Raw genomic sequence first — 19,067 nt, 5'->3', positions numbered from 1 at the left:
TCTATTTGGATGCCCTTTATCTCTTTGTCTAGCCTAATTGCTCTGGCTAGGACCTCCAGAACAGTGTTGAATAAGAGTAGTGATAAAGGGCATCCTTGTCTGGTTCCCATTTTTCAAGAGGAATGCTTTCACACTCTCTCCATTTAGCATGATATTGGCATTTGCTTTGTATAAATGCCCTTTATTGTGAAGAGGAATTTCCCTTCTATTCCTATTTTGCTGAGAGTTTTTATCATAAATGGGTGTTGGACTTTGTCAAATGCCTTTTCTGCAACGATTAACAGGATTATGTGGTTGTCTTTTTTTTATTCAATGGATGGATTACATTGTTTTTCTAGTATTAAACTATCCCTGCATACCTGGTATGAATCCCACTTGGTCACGGTGAATTATTTTTTGATATGTTGTTGACTTCTATTGGCTAGAATATTGTTGAGGGTTTTTGCGTCTAAGTTCATGAGGGATATTCGTCTGTAATTTTTTTTTTGGTGTCTTTACGTGGATTTGGTATGAGGATTATGCTGACTTCATGGAATGAGTTTGGGAGTATTCCATCCTTTTCTATGCTCCAAAATACCTTTAGTACTAGTGGTGTTGAATTCTCCAGTGAATCTGTCAAGGCCTAGCTTTTTTCTTATTTGGAGTTTTAAAATTATCTTTTCAATCTCTTGTTATAGGTTTATTTAGTTGTTCTACCTCTGTCTGTGTTAGTTTAGGTTGATTGTGTGTTTCTAGAAATTTGTCCATTTACTCTAGGTTTTCAAATTTGTTAGGGTACAGTTTTTCATAGTAATCTGATGTGATTCATTTAATTTCAGTTGAGTCTGTTGGGATATCGCCCATCTCATTTCTTATTTGGGTTATTTGCTTCCTCTCCTTTTTTTTCTTTTGTCAGTTTTGTCAAACATTTATTGATTTTGTTGATCTTTTCAAAGAACCAGCTTTTTGCCTTGTTAACTCTTTCAGTTGTTTTTCTCATCTCTATTTCATTTATTCTGGTCTAATTTTTATTATTTGCTTTCTTCTGGTACCTGAGGGCTTCTTTTGCAGCTCTCTTTTTTCTATTTGAGTTGTAGAGATAATTCTTTGATTTTGGCTGTTTTTTCTTTTTTGCATGTATGCATTTATTGCTATGAATTGTCCCCTGAGTACTGCTTTAGCTGTGTCCCAGAGTTTCAGGTGTAAAGTGTTTTCATTCTCATTTGAGTCTATGAATTTCTTTATTCCATGCTTAATTTTTTCTATATCCCAGTAGTTTCGGAGCAAGGTGTTTTTCAGTTTCCAGGTTTTTGATTTTTTTTCCTTGCTTTTTCTGTTATTGATTTCTACTTTTATGGCTTCATGTTCAGAAAAGATGTTTTGTAATATTTCAATGTTTTGGATTCTTTTAAGGCTTGTTTTATAACCTAAAATGTGGACTATTCTGGAGAATGTTCCACATGCATTGGAAAAGAACATATACTTGGCTGCTGTTGGGTGGAATGTTCTGTATATGTCTGTGAGGTCAAGCTGGCTGAGTGTGGCACTTAGATCATCTGTGTCTTTATTGAGCTTTCTGGATGTTCTGTCCTTCACAGAAAGTGGTGTGTTGAAGTCTCCTACTATTATTGTTGAGCTGTTTCTCTTTTCAATGATGTTAGAGTTTGTTTTATGTATTTTGGAGCCATGTCGTTGGGTGCATAAGTATTTACTATGGTTATATCCTCCTGGTAAATTGACCCTTTAATCATAAACTAGTGTCCTTCCTTATCCTTTGTGGCGGGTTCTACTTTAAAGTCTATTTTGTCAGAAATTAATATTGCAACTTCTGCTCTTTTTTGTTTGTTGTTTGAGATTTTTTTCCCATCCTTTGAGTTTTAGTTTGTTTGCGCCTTTAAGTCTAAGGTGTGTCTCTTGTAGGTAGCATATAGACAGATCATGTGTTTTAATCCATTTTCCCACTCTGTCTCTTTATTGGTGCACTTAGTCCATTTGCATTCAGTACAATTATTGATAGGTTTTTTTTTTCTTATCAGTTTAGTGCTGCCATTTTGATGTCTTTTTTGTATGTGATCTTGACAGTTTCTTTTTCCACTTAATTTTCTGTGCTGAGTAGGTTTTCTTTATATGTTGTCTTTTCCTCTTTTTATTATTGTTGCTTTTGTATTTGCTGAGTCTTTATTCTTTTCTTGTTTTTTATTTTGATGTGTAGGACCGTTAGTTTCCTTTGTGGTTATTTTAATATTTACCCCTGCTTTTCTAAGTTGAAACCTAACTTTTATTTCTTTATATTGCCTTGACTTCCTCTCCATATGAAAGATTTATGACTACATTTTTTAGTTCCTCTTTATTGATTTAATGTTGTCATCTTTTACATAATGATGTCTCTGTTTTCCTGTTTCAGCTTTGATTTATTTTTGTGGTTTGCCTATTTGGGTAAATATCTGGTTGCTCTGTTCTGTGTTCTAGTCTTGGGTTGTTATTTGATGTTATTGATTTTCTAACTTAAGGACTCCATTTAGTATTTCTTGTAATTTTGGTTCAGTTTTTGCAAATTCCCTAAATTTCCGTTTATCTGGAAATATCCTGATTTTGCCATCAAATTTGAGATATTTTGCTGGATATATAATTCTTAGTTGGCAATTTTTTTTTTTCCTTCAAGGCTTTATATCTGTCATCCCATTGCCTTCTTGCCTGTGTGGTTTCTGCTAAGTAGTCTGAACTTAGTCTTGTTGACTCTCCTTTGTAGGTGACTTTTCACTTATCCCTAGCCACTCTTAAAATTCTCTGTTTATCTTTGGTATTGGTGAGTTTGATTATAATATGTCTTGGTGACTTTCTTTTGGGATCTACCTTGTGTGGGGTTCAATGAACAGCTTGGATGCTATCTTGTCATCTTTCACAATATCAGGGAAATTTTTTGTCAACAAATCTTCAACAATTCTCCGTGTATTTTCTGTTGCCTTCCCCCCTTTCTGGTACTCCAATCATTCATAGGGAATTTCTCTTCATAGAGTCCTACAGAATTATCAGGATTTCTTCATTTTTTTTAAATTCTTTTATCTGATTTTTCCTCATATATGTTGGTGTCAAGTGCCTTCCATCCTGACTTCCATTGCTTCAATTCTGCTCCTATGACTTTCTATTGAGTTGTCTAATTCTGAAATTTTACTGTTTAATCTTCCGAATTTCTGATTGCTGTCTCTCTATGGATTCTTGCAGTGTATTAAATTTGTCATCATGTCTCTAATCATCTTAAGTTCCTCTAATGCAATGTCTGTGCGTTCCTTGGCTTGTTCTGTGTTTTGCCTGATCTCCTTCCTGATCTCTTGCAGAGTCGTGTATAATAAACTTTTGTGTTTTACCTCTGGTAGTTCCAGGAAGTTCTGTTCATCTGGAAGATTTCTTGATTCTTTGTTTTGGGAGCTTGCTGAAGCCATCATGGTCTGCCTTTTTATGTGATTTGATATTGTCTGTTGTCTCTGAGCCATCTATAAGTTATCGTATTTATTTATTTTGTTTGCTTACTATGTCCTAGCTTCTTGTTTTGATATGCCCAATAGGCTGCTCAGGTGAGGTAATTTAATTATTGGCACCTTTGAAGCGCTGATGTCCTGTCACCAGGTGGTTAGTGTTGTTACTAAGTATATGAGCCCAGGAGTCCATTTATTTTCTTGCATGGATTCAGCTCAGTTGTCCAGGTAGTCTGTCACTGCCCATGTGGTGCAGGTTCTCACTTACAGTCTTAGATGAGCAAGGGTGATTGGTGTAGGTACAGGTATCTGACTGCAATAGGGGGCCACACACTCAGCAAGGTAGGGGACTGACAGCTGCCCCTGAGTGTCTGTGAGGAAAGCGTGTCCCTGTTCCCTAGAGCATGCAGGTGGGTAGGTTTTACACCTGGACTATGGGTACCCAGTGTTGTTGGCTGTAAGGACTCGGAGGCACCACTTATCCTTGGAACCCTGTCAAGAGAGGCTAAGTGGCGTGGGTAAAGCCACGAGTCCTCAGGCCTCTGATGCGGGTAGGTGAGGATCCTCCTTAATAGGCAGAGCAGTTTTAAACGTCACGAACATACCTCTCCACCATATAGCTGAAACAGTTGAAGTTAGACTTCAGGTATGTACCCTGTTTTACTGTGCTAATGAGGGCCTACGCTTTTGAAACGGGCCCACACATGTCTTTCAGGGGTGAAAGGCATTCAGAGTCCGTGGTATGCTTATGTCTGTGCCTAGGCAAAGGAGCTGTTTCTGCCCTGAGTGCCCAGCTTAGGGTACTTGGCAGATTATTTTTCCCCTGTTTGTTAATTTGTTCCTTCTCCAAGGCCAGGAGGATGGCTCAGGGCACACAACAATTCTTACTTCCAGCCCAGAGAAAGCAGCTATCACTGAAGCCAGCTTGTGACCTGGTGCAGAGCAGGAAGGGGTCAGTTAAATGGGTGAGAGTTTTTTTTCCAAAGGGGCGTTTTTTCGTCTGCATAGTAGATTATACGCAAGTACTTATCTTATGCAGAGAGAGCCACTTTTTGCTGATTCTGGAGGCATGAGTGAATTCTCCACTGCTTAGTCTCTCCTGATGTGGAAAACGTGTTTTGAATGCCACTGCTTATTTCACCGTGCTCACACCAGTGGACCTGGCCTGCAGGCTGCCAGCTCCTGCTGGATCAAGTCTGGCAAGTCCTCACTGCTTCTGAACCGTCTCTCCCTCCTCCTACTGCTCAGTCCAGTTCCTCAACTTTGCCTTTGATGTTCAGTGCTCCTAGATTGTCATATATAATCGATTCACTTGTTTTTTCAGGTCTTTGTTGTAAGAGGGACCACTGGAAGCATCTGACTATTCCACCATACTGGCCCCACCTCCTGTTGTTGTTGTTTCTGTAAGAATATATATCACACAACATCTGCCAATTCAACTTTTTACAGGTGTACAACTTATTGACATCAATTACATTAACTGGCTGTGTAACTATTACCCTTAATCAGTGTGAGCTTTCTGTCGCCATAAACAGAAACTTAGTGCTCCAAAAGCAATAGCTCCCCTTTTCTTACTCCTTCCAGTCCCTGGTAACCACTAACAAAGTGTGGTCTCTAAGCATTTGTTTGTTATTGTCGTTTTGTGTCAGTGAAGTCATGGTATATCTGCCCTTTTGTGATCAACTTATTGCACTCAGTGTAATGTATCCAAGTTCCATCCATGTTGAAGCATGTATTAGGACTTCATTTCTCTTTCTGGCTGAGTAGTATTCCGTTGTATGTGTGCATTACATTATGTTTATCCATTCATATACCAATGGGCATTTAGGTTGATTCAACCTTTTCGTTATTGTTAGTAGTGCTGCAGTGAATATTGCTGTACATATGACTGTTCATGTAGCTGCTTTCAAGATGCTTGGGTTTAATTCCAGCAGTGGAATTGCTGGGTCATATAGTAGTTCTATTTCTAGGTTTTTGAAGAACTGCCACACAGTTTTCCACAATGGCTATACCGTTTTGCAATCCAACCAGCAATGGATAGGAATTCCAATATCCCTACATCCTTGGCAACATTTATTACTTTCCTTTTATTTTTTCATCTGGGCCACCCTATTGGGAGTAAAATTGTATGTCCTTTTGGTTTTGATTTGCATCACTGTGATGGATAATGATGTTGAGCATCTTTTCATGTGTTTGTTGGCCATTTGAATAACCTCTTTGGTGAAATGTCTATTCAAGTCCTTTGACCTCTTTTTTGATTGGGTTGTCTTTTGTTTCTTTGTTGGAGTTTCACATATATTTTGGTTACTATATTCTTATCAGATATATGGTTTACAAAGATATCCTCTCAATCAATATGTTGCCTTTTCACTTTTTTGGTAGTCGTTTGATGAACCAAAAGAATTTGATTTTTATGAAGTTCTATTTATTGATTTTGTCTTTTGCTGCTCGTGCTTTTGTTGTAATATTAGATAATCCATTTTTAAAAAGCTAGGTCCAGGAGCATTGCCCCTGTATTTTCTTCTAAGAATTTTACGGTTTTCTGTTTACATTTAAGTCTTTAATCCATTTTTAATTTATTTTTGTGCACAGCATGAGGCATGAATCCTATTTCTTTTTTCTACATGTGAAAATCCAATTTTCCCAACTCCATTTAGTGAAGAGACATTTCATTCCCCATCGAAAGGACATTGCACCTTTGTCAAAAATCAGTTGACCATAGATGTATCAGTTTATTTCTGGACTCTAAATTCTTTTCTCTTGGTATACGTGTCTATTATTATGCTAGTACCAGACCGTTCTGATTACTGTGGTTACATGGAACCCTGGTGGCATAGTGGTTAAGAGCTGTAGCTGCTAACGAAAAGGTCAGCAGTTCAAATCCACCAGCTGCTCCTTGGAAACCCTGTGGGGCAGTTCTCCTCTATCCTATAGGGTTGCTATGAGTTGGAATCGACTCGACAGCAATGGGTTTGGGGTTTGTTTGTTTTTATAATATGTTTTAGAATTAGGATGTGAGTCCTCTGTTATGGATTGGATTGTGTCCTCCAAAAATATATGTGTAAAATCCTAACTCCTATACCTGTGGGTACAATCCCATTTAGGAGTGGGTTTTCTTTTTTATGCTAATGATACACTGAGAGTGTAGGCTGTGTCTTAAGTAAATCTCTTTGAGATATAAAGTAGATTAAACAACCACGTGAGCAATCAGAGATGGGTGAAGTGAGATGCCAAGCCACATGAAGATCTCCCAGGAGCAGAAGCTTAAAAGAGACAAGGATCTTCCTGCATAGCCGACAGAGAGAGATACCCTTCCCCAAGAGCTGCCACCCTGAATTTAGACTTCTACCATCCTAATCTGTGAGAAAAGAAATTTCTGTTTGTTAAAGCCATCCATCTGTGGTATTTTTGTTTTAGCAACACTAGGTAACTAAGAGTCCCACTACATTGTTCTTCTCCTTTAACATTGCTCTAGCTATTTGGGGCCTCTTGCCAGTCCATATAAAATTCAGGACAGGTTTTTCAGCTTCTATAAAGAAGGCTGTTGGAATTTTGATCAGGATTGCACTGAATCTATAGATCACTTTGACATCTTACCAATATTACGTCTTCCCATTAACATGAAACATTTATCCATTTATTTAAATCTTCCTTAGTCTCTTTCGGCAGTGTTTCATAATTTTCATTGTATAAATCATACACATTTCTTGTTACATTTATTCCTAGTTATTTTATTCTCTTAGATGTGATTGTAAATGGAATAATTTTCTTAATTTCTCTTTCAGATTTCTCGTTGTTGTATAGAAACCCAACTAATTTTTGTGTGCTAACCTTCAGTTTTGTTAAATTCCTCCATTAGCTCTAAAAGCTTTCTTGTGGATTCTTTGATACTTTTTATACATAGGATCATGTCATGGTGAATAGAGATAATTTTACTTTGCTTTTCCAATTTGGATACTTTTTCTTGTTTTATTCCTCTGGCGAGCACTTCCAATACAATATTTAATAAGAGTGGTGAGACTGAGCATCCTTGTCTTATTCCTGATTTCAAGGAGGAAACTCAATTTTTATCTATTATATGTAATATTTGCTGTTGGTTTTTCATAGATGCTCTTAAACATATTGAGGAATTTCCCTTATATTCCTGTCTTTTGGGGGGGCTTTCATCAAGAAAGGGTATTGCAACATTATAAAATCAATCAAGGTTATACACAACATCAGTGGAACAAAGGAAAAGAACCACAGATCTGTCTTGGAGAAAGTGAAGCCAGGTTGCTCTTTGGAAGCAAGGATGGCAAGGCTTCACCTCACATACTTTGGACATATTATCAAAAGGGATCAGTCCCTGGAGAAGGACATCATGCTTGGTAAAGTTGAGGGTCAGTGAAGAAGAGGAGGACCCTCAATGAGATGGACTGACATACTGACTGCAACAATGGGCTCAAGCATAAGGACTGTGAGAATGGCACGGGATTGGGCAGCATTTCGTTCTGTTGTGCATAGGGTCACTATGAGTGAGAACTGACTCGACAGCACCTGACAACAACAACATGGATGCAGAAAAAGCATTTGATAAAAACTAACACCGTTTCTTGATGAAAACCCTCAAGAAGATTGGAATAGAAGGGAAATTCCTCAGTATGATTCAGGGTATACATGAAAAGGCAACAACCAACATTATACTTAATGGAGAAAAACTGAGAGCTTTCCTCTTGAAATCAGCAAAAAGACAAGGGTGCCTGCTCTTACCACTTTTGTTCAATATTGTATTAGAAGTCCTAGCCAGAACAATAAGACAAGAAAAATAAATAAAAGGTATCCAGACTGAAAAAGAAGTAAAATTATCTCTATTCATAGATGATATGATCCTATATATAGAAAACCCCAGAGAGTCCACAAGAAAATTTCTAGAGCTAATAGAGGAATTTAACAAAGTTGCAGAGTACAAGGTCAGCAAATAAAAATCAGTTGGCTTTCTATACACCAGCAATGAAAAATCTGAAGTGGAAATTATGGAAACAATTCCATTTATAATAGCATCTAAGAGAATAAAAGTCCTAGGAATATATCTAATGAGGGATGTGAAAGGACTCCTACAATGAAAATTACTAAACACTGCTGAAAAAGATTAAAGAAGACATAAATAAATGGAAAGACATTCCATGTTACTGGGTTGTAAGACTTCGTAGTGTTAGGGTGTCAGTGCTACCCAAAGCAATCTTTAGATTCAATGCAATCCCAATTGAAATTCCAAAAGCCTTCTTTACGGAAATGGAAAAAACAGTCCTCAACTTTATGTGGAATGGCAAGAGGCCCAGAATAGGTAAAGCAGTATTGAAAGAGAGCAAAGTAGGAAGACTCACATTTTCTGATGTTAAAGTATATTTTACAGCTACAGTAGTCAAAACAGCCTGGTACTGGCATAACAATAGATACATTGATCAGTGGAATAGAATTGAGAATCCATAAGTAAACCCACACATTTATGCTTAACTGATTTTTGACAAGGGTGCTAAGTCCATTAGATGGGGGAAAGAGAGTCTCTTCAATAAATAGTGCTGGGAAAACTGGATTTCCACATGCAGAAAAATGAAACAGGATCGATGCTTCACACCATTCACAGAAATAAACTCAAAGTGGATTAAGGACCTAAATGTGCAAAATAAAACCATAAAATTATTAGAAGAAAATGCAGGGCAATGCTGTTAGGCCTAGTTTTTAACAATGGATTATCTAATATAATAAAAAAATTACAAAGAGCAAAAGAAAAAAATAAATAATTGGGACCTTGTTAAAATTAAAAACTTGCTCATCAAAAGACTATACCAGAAAAGTGAAAAGACAAGCTACTGAATGGGAGAATATCTTCAGGAACCATATATCCAATAAGAACCTAATAACGAAATACATATAAAACTTCAACAACAACAAAAAGACAACTCAATCATAAATTGGGCAAAGGAGATGAATAGACATTTCACCAAAGAGGACATTCAGATGGCTACCAAACACTTGAAAAAATGCTTAACATCATTAGCCATCAGAGAGATGCAAGTCACAACTACAATGAGGTACCATTTCACTCCCACTAGGATAGCTACGAGCCCTGGTGGTGCAGTGGTTAAGTGTTCAGCTGCTAACCAAAAGGTCGGCAGTTCAAATACACCAGCGATCCTTGGAAACCCTGTGGGGCAGTTCTACTCTGTCCTATAGGTTTGCAATGACGCGGAATTGACTTGATGGTGTTTTAAGGTAAAGAAACAGAAAACAACAAATGTTGGCAAGGATGTGGGAAATTGGAATGTTTATCCATTGCTGGTGGGAATGCAAAACTGTACAGACGTTGTAGAAAACAGTGTGGTGGTTCCTCAAAAACTAAAACTAGAACTACCATTATGACCCAGCAATTCCACTTCTAAGTACATACCTAAAAGAATTGCAGATAGAGACTCAGAGACTTGTACACTTGTTTACTGCAGCACTATTCACAATAGCCAAAAGGTGGAAACAAACAACATAACATACCCATCAACAAATAAATGAACAAAATGTGGTACATATATACAATGGAATACTACTCAACCAGTAGAAGAAACAAAATCTTGATAAATGCTACAATATGGATGGTGCTTGAAGACATTTTGTTGAGTGAAATAAGTCAGTCACAAAGGTCAAATATTGTGTGACCTCACTTATATAGAAAGAGAAATAAAGGCAAATATATAGGGACCAAAATTTATTAGTGGTTACTTGAGGTTGGCAGGGAGAGGGAAAGGGAGGGTTAACAGTGATGGAAAAATCACATTGATTAAGAGTAAGGTACAGCCAGTTGTTGTAATTGATGTCAGTAAGTTGTACATCTATAAAAAGTTGAATTGGCAAAAGTTGTGTGACAGATGTATTTACAACAACAAAAAGAGTAGCTGCCAAGACTACTTATGTACAACCAAAACCCTCACTGGATTTGGTTCCTTTGAGGTTTAGGTTCATAGTTTCATGTGACATCCCAGTTAATTTGCCTAACAACGTGTCTAGTGCGTCTGTTCTACCTCCTAGTTCATTGTATAGTGTCTGGGGTCTTAAATGCTTGCAAGCAGCCACCCAGTGCATGACAACTGGTCTCTCCTTGCCTGGATCAACAGAGGAAGAGAGTCAGGAATAGGAGGAGGATATGGAATGTGTGGTTGATTGCCTCCGTAAACAACTGTCTCCTTAGCCATGAGACCATAGGAACTGGATGGTGCCTGGTTACCATTACTGAACATTTTGATCAAATATTCTATAGAAGAATCCTGATCAGAAGGGGGGAAATGAACAGAATTTCATATTTTCATGGACTCCAGACTTTCCTGAGCCATGGGGGATTGATGAACCCCTGATACTATAGCCCTGAGATAATCTTTAAAACTTAAACCAAAAATATCACCTGAAACCTTAAAACCAAACAATAGTTTAGCTAAACTAGTAAAAAATTTCTGTCTTCACCATCATGCTCTTTTAAGAACCATGTATACAGGATTAAATTGACAACAGCAACTCGAAAGATTAGATAGGAACCTTAGGGGAGAGTGAGTTTATGTTAATGTGGGAGGGGCAACTCAGAAAAGGAAGGTAAGAATAATTACACAACTTGAAGAATGGGATCAGTGTTACCAAATTGTACGTGTAGAAATGGTTGAATTGGTGTATGTTTTGCTGTGTATATTTTCAACAACAACAAAATAAATAAAATAAAAAAAAAAGAAAGTGTTGGATTTTATCAAATACTTTTTCTGCATCTGGAGAGATAATCCTGTAGTTCTTCTCCTTTGTTCTATTGACATGGAGTATTACACTGATTGATTTTCTATTGTTGAACCATTCTTGCATCCCTGGAAAAAATCCCACTTGATCATGATATTGTCGTTCTTCTTAGGTGCCGGCGAGTCAGCTCCAACCCATAGCGACCCCATGCACAACAGAACGAAACACTGCCCAGTCCCGCGCCATGCTCACAATCGTTGTTATGCTTGAGCTCATTGTTGCAGCCACTGTGTCAGTCCACCTCATTGAGGGTCTTCCTCTTTTCCACTCACCCTGTACTTGGCCAAGCATGATGTCCTTCTCCAGGGACTGATCCCTCCTGATAACATGCCCGAAGTATGTAAGATGCAGTCTCACCATCCTTGCTTCTAAGGAGCATTCTGGTTGTACTTCTTCTAAGACAGATTCGTTTGTTCTTTTCGCAGTCCATGGTATATTCAATATTCTTCACCAACACCACAATTCAAAGGCATCAACTCTTCTTCGGTCTTCCTTATTCATTGTCCAGCTTTCAAGTGCATATGATGCTATTGAAAATACCATGGCTTGGGTCAGGGGCACCTTAGTCTTCAAGGTGACATCTTTGCTTTTCAACACTTTAAAGAGGTCCTTTGCAGCAGATTTACCCAATGCAATGCATCTTTTGATTTCTTGACTGCTGCTTTCATGGCTACTGATTGTAAAAAAAAAAAAAAATGTAGATCCCAGTAAAATAAAATCCTTGACAACTTCAACCTTTTTTCCGTTTATCATGATATTGCTCATTGGTCCTGTTATGAGGATTTTTGTTTGCTTTATGTTGAGGTGCAATTCATACTGAAGGCTGTGGTCTTTGATCTTCGTTAGTAAGTGCTTCAAGTCCTTTTCACTTTCAGCAAGCAAGGTTGTATCATCTGCATAATGCAGGTTGTTAATGAGTCTTCCTCCAATCCTGATGCCCCGTTCTTCTTTGTATAGTGCAGGTTTTCAGAGTATTTGTTCAGCATACAGATTAAATAGGTATAGTGAAAGGATACAGCCCTGACATACACCTTTTCTGACTTTAAACCAATCAGTATCCTCTTGTTCTGTCTGAACAACTGCCTCTTGATCTATGTACAGGTTCCTCATGAGCACAATTAAGTGTTCTGGAATTCCTATTCTGTTCATGGTATATGACTCTAAATATGCAGTTGAATTCTGCCTGCTGCCATTTTGTTGAGCATTTTTGTAGCTATATTCATAGTGGATACTGGCCTGTAGTTTTCTTGTGGCATCTGTCTTGTTTTTGTATCAAGGTAAAGTTTTCTTCATAGAATAAGTTAGGGAGTATTCCTTCCTTCTCTATCTTTTGGAACAGTTTAAACAAGATTGGTGTCAATTCTTCTTTAAATGTTTGGTAGAATTCTCCAATGAAGCCATCTGGTCCAGGGCTTTATTATTATTATTATTATTATTATTATTATTATTATTATTATTATTATTATTAGGTTTCTGATTACTGATTTGATCTCTTCACTTTTTATGGGTCTGTTCGGAGTTTCTGGTTCCTCTTCAGTCATATTGGGTAGGTCGTGTCCTTCTAAGAATTTGTCCATTTCATCTAGGTTATTCAGTTTGTTACTGTACAGTTGTTCATGATATTCTGTCAATTCTGTTTATTTCTGTCGGGTCAGTTGTAATGTCCTCAATTAAATTTCTTAAATTTTTTAAAATTTGCATCTTTTATCTTCTTTTCTTTGTTTTTAAATTTTATTGAACTTTTCAAAGAACTGGAAACCCTGGTGGCGTACTGGTTAAGTGCTACAGCTGCTAACCGTAAGGGTTGGCAGTTTGAATCCACCAGGCACTCCTTGGAAACTCTATGGGGCAGTTCTACTCTGTCCTATAGGGTCGCTATGAGTCAGAATTGACTCAACGGCACTGGGTTTGGTTGGTTTTTTGGTTTCAAAGAACCAACTCCTGGTTTTGTGGATTCTATATAGACCACACGTTAGGTCATAAAACAAAAATATTGTTTTCTGTTTTCTATCTCATTTATTTCTGCTCTGATCTTTGTGATTTTCATTCTTCTGGCAGCTTTAAGCTTAGTTTGCTATTCTCTCTCTAGTATCTCAAGTTGCAGAATTCGGCTGTTGATTTGAGATCATCTTTTTTCATGTAGGCATTAATTACTGTAAATTTCCCTCTGAGTACTGCCTTCACTGCATCCCATAAGTTTTGGTATGTTGTTTCATTTTCATTTGACTATAGGTAATTCATGATTTCTGTTTTGATTTCTTTCTTGGCCCACTGGTAGTTTAATACTGTGTTGTTTAATTTACATACATTTGTTTATTTTCTAGTGGTTTTTTCCTTGTAAAAATAGTTGGTATAATTTAAATCTTTTAAAATTTATCAAGACTTGCTGTATGATCTAAGGTGTGGTCTATCCTGGAGAATGATCAAGAATATATATTGTTGGTCTCAACCCACCTAGAGCATGGAAGAATGGAGAACACCAATGATACAAGGTAATTATGAGCCTAAGAGACGGAAAGGACCACATAAGCCAGAGGCTACATCAGCCTGAGACCAGAAGAGCTAGATGGTGCCTGGCCACAACCGATGGCTGCCCTGACAGGGAACTCAACAGAGAAACCCTGAGGGAGCAGGAGAGCAATGGGATGCAGACCTCAAATTCTCGTAAAAAGACCAGACTGGGACTGGAGGGACCCTGGACGCCATGGTCCCCAGACCTTCTGTTAGCCCAAGACAGGAACCATTCCCAAAGCTAACTCTTCAGACAGGGATTGGACTGAAATAGGGGATGGGAAATGATACTGGTGAAGAACGAGCTTCTTGGTTCAAGTGGACACATGAGATATGTTGACATCTCCTGTTTGGAGGGGAGATGAGAGGGCAGAGGGGGCCAGAAGCTACCTGAATGTACCCGAGGAGAGAGAGTGGAGGGAAGAACTGTTCTATCTCATTAGAGGGAGAGCAATTAGGAGTGTATGGCAAGGTGTATGTAAATTTTTGTATGAGAGACTGACCCAATTTGTAAACTTTCACTTAAAGCACAATAAATATTAATTAAAAAAGAAAACATTCCACATCCCACTTTGGAGAATGTTTTCTGGGGTCTTAAATGTTAGCAAGCGGTCAACTAAGATGCATCAATTGGTCTCAGTCCACCTGGAGCAAAGGAGAATGATGAACACCAAAGACACAAGGTAATTATGAGCCCGAGAGACAGAAAGGACCACATAAGCCAGAGACTACATCACCCTGAGACCGGAAGAACTAGATGGTGCCTGTCTACCACCAGTGACTGCCCTGACAGAGAATCCCTGAGGGAGCAGGAGAGTAGTGGGATGCAGACCTCAAATTCTCGTAAAAAGACCAGATGTAATGGTCTGACTGAGACTAGAAGGACCCCAGAAGTCACAGTCCCCAGACCTTCTGTTAGCCCAAGACGGGAACCATTCCCAAAGCCAACTCTTCAGACAGGGGATGGACTGGACTGCAGGATAGAAAATGATACTGGTGAGGAGTGAGCTTCTTGGATCAAGTAGACACATGAGACTGTGTGGCCAACTCCTGTCTGGAGGGGAGATGGGAAGGCAGAGGGGGACAGGAGCTGGCTGAATGGACATGGAAATAGAGGATGGAGAGAAGGAGTGTGCTGTCTCATTAGGGGGAGAGCAAGTAGGAGTATATAGCAAGGTATATATAAATTTTTGTTTGAGAGACTGACTTGATTTGTAAGCTTTCACTTAAAGCACAATAAAAATAAAAATAATTAAAAAATATAAAGCCCTTATCTTAGAGAACTAAGGCAATAAAAAATTTTTTTTAAAAAAGAATGTATATTGTACTGTTGTTGGGTGGAGTGTTCCAAATATGTCTGCTTGGTCTAGTTTATAGTGACATTTTGGTCTTCTGTTTCCTTGTTGATCTTCTAGGTGTTCTGTCCAGTATTGTAGGTGTTGTATTGAAGTCTCCATCTATTATTGTGGTGCTATTTCTCCCTTCAATTCTATCAGCGTTTGCTTTATATATTTAGGTGCTCCGGTGTTGGTGCGTATATATTTATAATTGTTCAATCTTCTTCATGGATTGACCCTTTTATCACTACAAAAGCTCATCTTTACCTATTCTAACAGACTTTTTCTGATATTAAGATTGCCACCCCAGCTCTCTTTTGGTTATTTTTTACATGGAATATTTTTCTTACATCTTTCCTATCTTAGTTATCTAGTGCTGCTATAACAGAAATACCACAAGTCTATGGCTTTAACACAGAGAAATTTATTCTCTCACAGCCTAGGAGGCTAGAAGTTCAAATTCAGGGTGCCAGCTCCAGGGGAATGCTTTCTTTCTCTGTTGGTTCTGGGGAAAGTTCATTGTTGTCAATCTTCCCCTGGTCTAGGAGCTTCTCAGCACAAGAACCCCGGGTCCAAAGGATGCACTCTGCTCCTGGCACTGCTTTCTCGGTGCTATGAGGTCCCCACATCTCTTTACTCTTCTCTCTTTTATATCTGAAAAGAGATTGGTTTAAGACACAACCTAATCCTGTAGATTGAATTCTGACTCATTAACATAACTACCTCTAATCCTGTCTCATTAATATCATAGAGATAGGACTTACAACACATAGGGAAATCAGACCAGATGAAAAAATGGTGGACAATCACACAATACTGGGAATCATGGCCTGGCCAAATTGATACACATTTTTGGAGGGCACAGTTTGGTCCATAACATTCCACCCTTTGGCCCCCAAAATTCCTGTCCTTGCCACATGTAAAACACGTTCACCCCATCATATCATGTTATTTTGATAGTTGATCAAATCAACTGCAAGTCCAAAATCCAAAACTTCCTTTTCATCTGTGAAATCTAGAATACAAGTTATCTCTTTCCGAAGTACAATGGCAGAACAGGCAAATGCTAGACATTTCCATTACAAATGGGAGAAATTGGAGGGAAAGAAGGGATAACAGGCATCAATCAAATCATTAGAACACATTACATTAGCTTTCAAGGCTTGAAAATAATCCTCTGTTCTCTGAAACCATTTAGGCAATGACCCTGCCCTCCATACTCTAGGTATTGGCCATACTGTCAGGATTCTGGGTGGAGGCCCTTTGACCCTGGGCTTTAGCTCCATCTTTCAGGCTCACTGGGACAGCAACTCTGCTCCCTCAGCTTTAGGCGGCCCCATTCTCCTAGTCCATCTGAGTGATGACTCCACCCTTTAAGACCCTGGAGATCATGGCCCTACCCTTTGAGACTGGGGCAGCTCTGCTTCCTGTGTTTATTGTCTCTTTAGCTTCTGCTTCCTGATTCTTTGGCCACTTGGGCCTCTCCACCTGCATCTTCCCTGCTTGGGCAAGTGTTCAAAAGCTCTTTAGCTCCATCGGTAAGTATCTGGAGGCACCCCATTCCACCAGGAAGCCTTCTGAGCAAAGACATTCAGCTCTCTTACTCTTTGGGTTGGCTCCAGCAGCTGTCTAGTGCTGGTCTCCTGGTTCTTCTGCTGCCTTTTCTCTGCTGCTGCCATTTCTCTGCTGCTGCATCTCACCATCTGTGACATTTCCCGTGTAACAGTTATCCTCATTTCCTTCTGATTCCTCAGAGAATTGTCTTTGATGTCCACAATTCCACCAACAGCCTCTTTAAGGAAATCTTGGCTTTTACTTTTTAGGTACTTTAAAACTCTTCCAGCCTCTATCCATTCATAATTTTGAAACTGCTTTCACATTTTAGGTATCTGTTAACGCAGCACCCCACTCTCTCAGTACCAAATTCTTAGTTATCTAGTGCTGCCATAACAGATATACCACAAGTGGATGACTTTAACTACAAGAAATTTATTCTCTCACAGACTGGGAGACTAGAAGTCTGAATTCAGGGTGCCAGCTCCGGGGGAAGGCTTTCTCTCTCTGTAGGTTCTGGGTGAAGGTACTTGTCGTTAATCTTCCCCTGATCTAGGGGCTTCTCAGCACAGGAACCCCATGTCCAAAGGACACACTCTGATCCCAGTGCTCCTTGGTGGTATGAGGGCCCGACATCTCTCTACTCCCTTCTCTCTTTTATACATCAAAATAAATTGATTTAGGACACAACCTAATCGTGTAGATTGAGTCCTGACTTATTAACATAACTGCCTCTAATCCTGCCTCATTAACGTCATAGAGGTATGATTTACAACACATAGGAAAATCACATCAGATGACAGAATGGTGGACAATCACACAATACTGGTAATCATTGCCTAACAAAATTGATACACATTTTTGGAGAACGAAATTCAATCCATTAATACTTTCATTTTCAACCAATTTTTATCCTTGGGTCTAATGTGTGTCTCTTGTAAACAGCATATAATAAGATCATTTTTTTTTGTTATTGATGTTTTTGTTTGTTTATTTAATCCTTTCTGCCACTCTCTTCCTTTCCAATTGTGTATGTCTTTTAGATAGTTTCTTAGTGGTTAGCATAAATATTACATTTAACAGTTTGAGTTTATAACATCCTAGGTTAAGTTGATACCAACTTAACTTCAGTAACATGCAAGAAATTCTATACCCATAGCATCCCCCCTATTTTTTTGTTGTTATTACAGACTACGTCTTTATATTTCATGTGCTTGTGACATAATTTTATCCTCATTTTTTAGACATTTGTCATTATAAAGCATGAAGGACAAAACAACTAGGATTATAAAGCATGCATACCTTTTCACTGATCCTTATACTTGTCCAAGCAATTACCTTTACTGGAGATGTTTCTTTTTATGTATGATTTTGTTGTTTGTTTTCCTCTATTTTATTTAGTTGTCGTTGTTGAGAAATACAACAAAACACACACCAATTCAACAGTTTCTACATGTACTATTTAGTGACATTGACTACATTCTTTGAGTTATGCAATCATTCTCACCCTCCTTTTTGGAGTTGTTCCTCCCTTGTTAACATAAGCTCACTGTCTCCTAAGGTTTCTATCTAAACGTTGACGTTGCTGCTGTCAGTTTGATCACATATAGATAGTTCTTAAAAGAGCGTAATGCTCAAGGCAGACCTTTTTTTTACTAGTTAAGCTAAACTAAGTCTTAAGATGACTTCAGGGGATATTTTTGGTTTAAGGTTTAAAGATTATCTCAGGGCAGTAGTTTCAGGGGTTCATCCAGCTTGCATGACCCCAGAAAGTCCAGAGTCCATGAGATTTTTTTTTATTGAACTTTAGAACAAACTAGTTTCTCATCAAACAGTTAATACACACACTTGTCTATGACATTGGTTAACAACCACATGACACATCAACACTCTCCCTTCTCAACCCTTGGTTCCCTATTACCAGCTTTCCTGTTCCCTCCTACTTCCCAGTCCCTGCCCCAGGGCTGGTGTGCTCCTTTAGTCTTGTTTTATTCCATGGGCCTGTTCAATCTTTGGCTGAAGGGTGAACCTCAGGAGTGACCTCATTACTGAGCTGAAAGAGTGTCCAGGTTCTATACTCTTAGGGTTCCTCCGGTCTCTTTCAGGCCAGCAAGTCTGGCCTTTCTTTTTGAGTTAGAATTTTGTTCTACATATTTCTCCAGCTCTCTCCGGGACCCTCTATTGTGATCCCTGTCAGAGCAGTCAGTGGTAGTAGCAGGACACCATCTCGTACTGGACTCAGTCTGGTGGAGGCTGTGGTAGATGTGGTCCATTAGTCCTTTGGACTAATCTTTCCCTTGTGTCTTTAGTTTTCTTCATTCTTCCTTGCTCCTGAAGGGGTGAGACCAATGGAGTGTCCTAGATGGCCACTCACAGGCTATTAAGACCCCAGACGCTACTCACCAACGTA

This window comes from Loxodonta africana, chromosome X (assembly GCF_030014295.1).
Source record: "Loxodonta africana isolate mLoxAfr1 chromosome X, mLoxAfr1.hap2, whole genome shotgun sequence".
NCBI classification, from domain to species: Eukaryota; Metazoa; Chordata; class Mammalia; order Proboscidea; family Elephantidae; genus Loxodonta; species Loxodonta africana.
Note: the sequence above shows the minus strand (reverse complement) of the source record.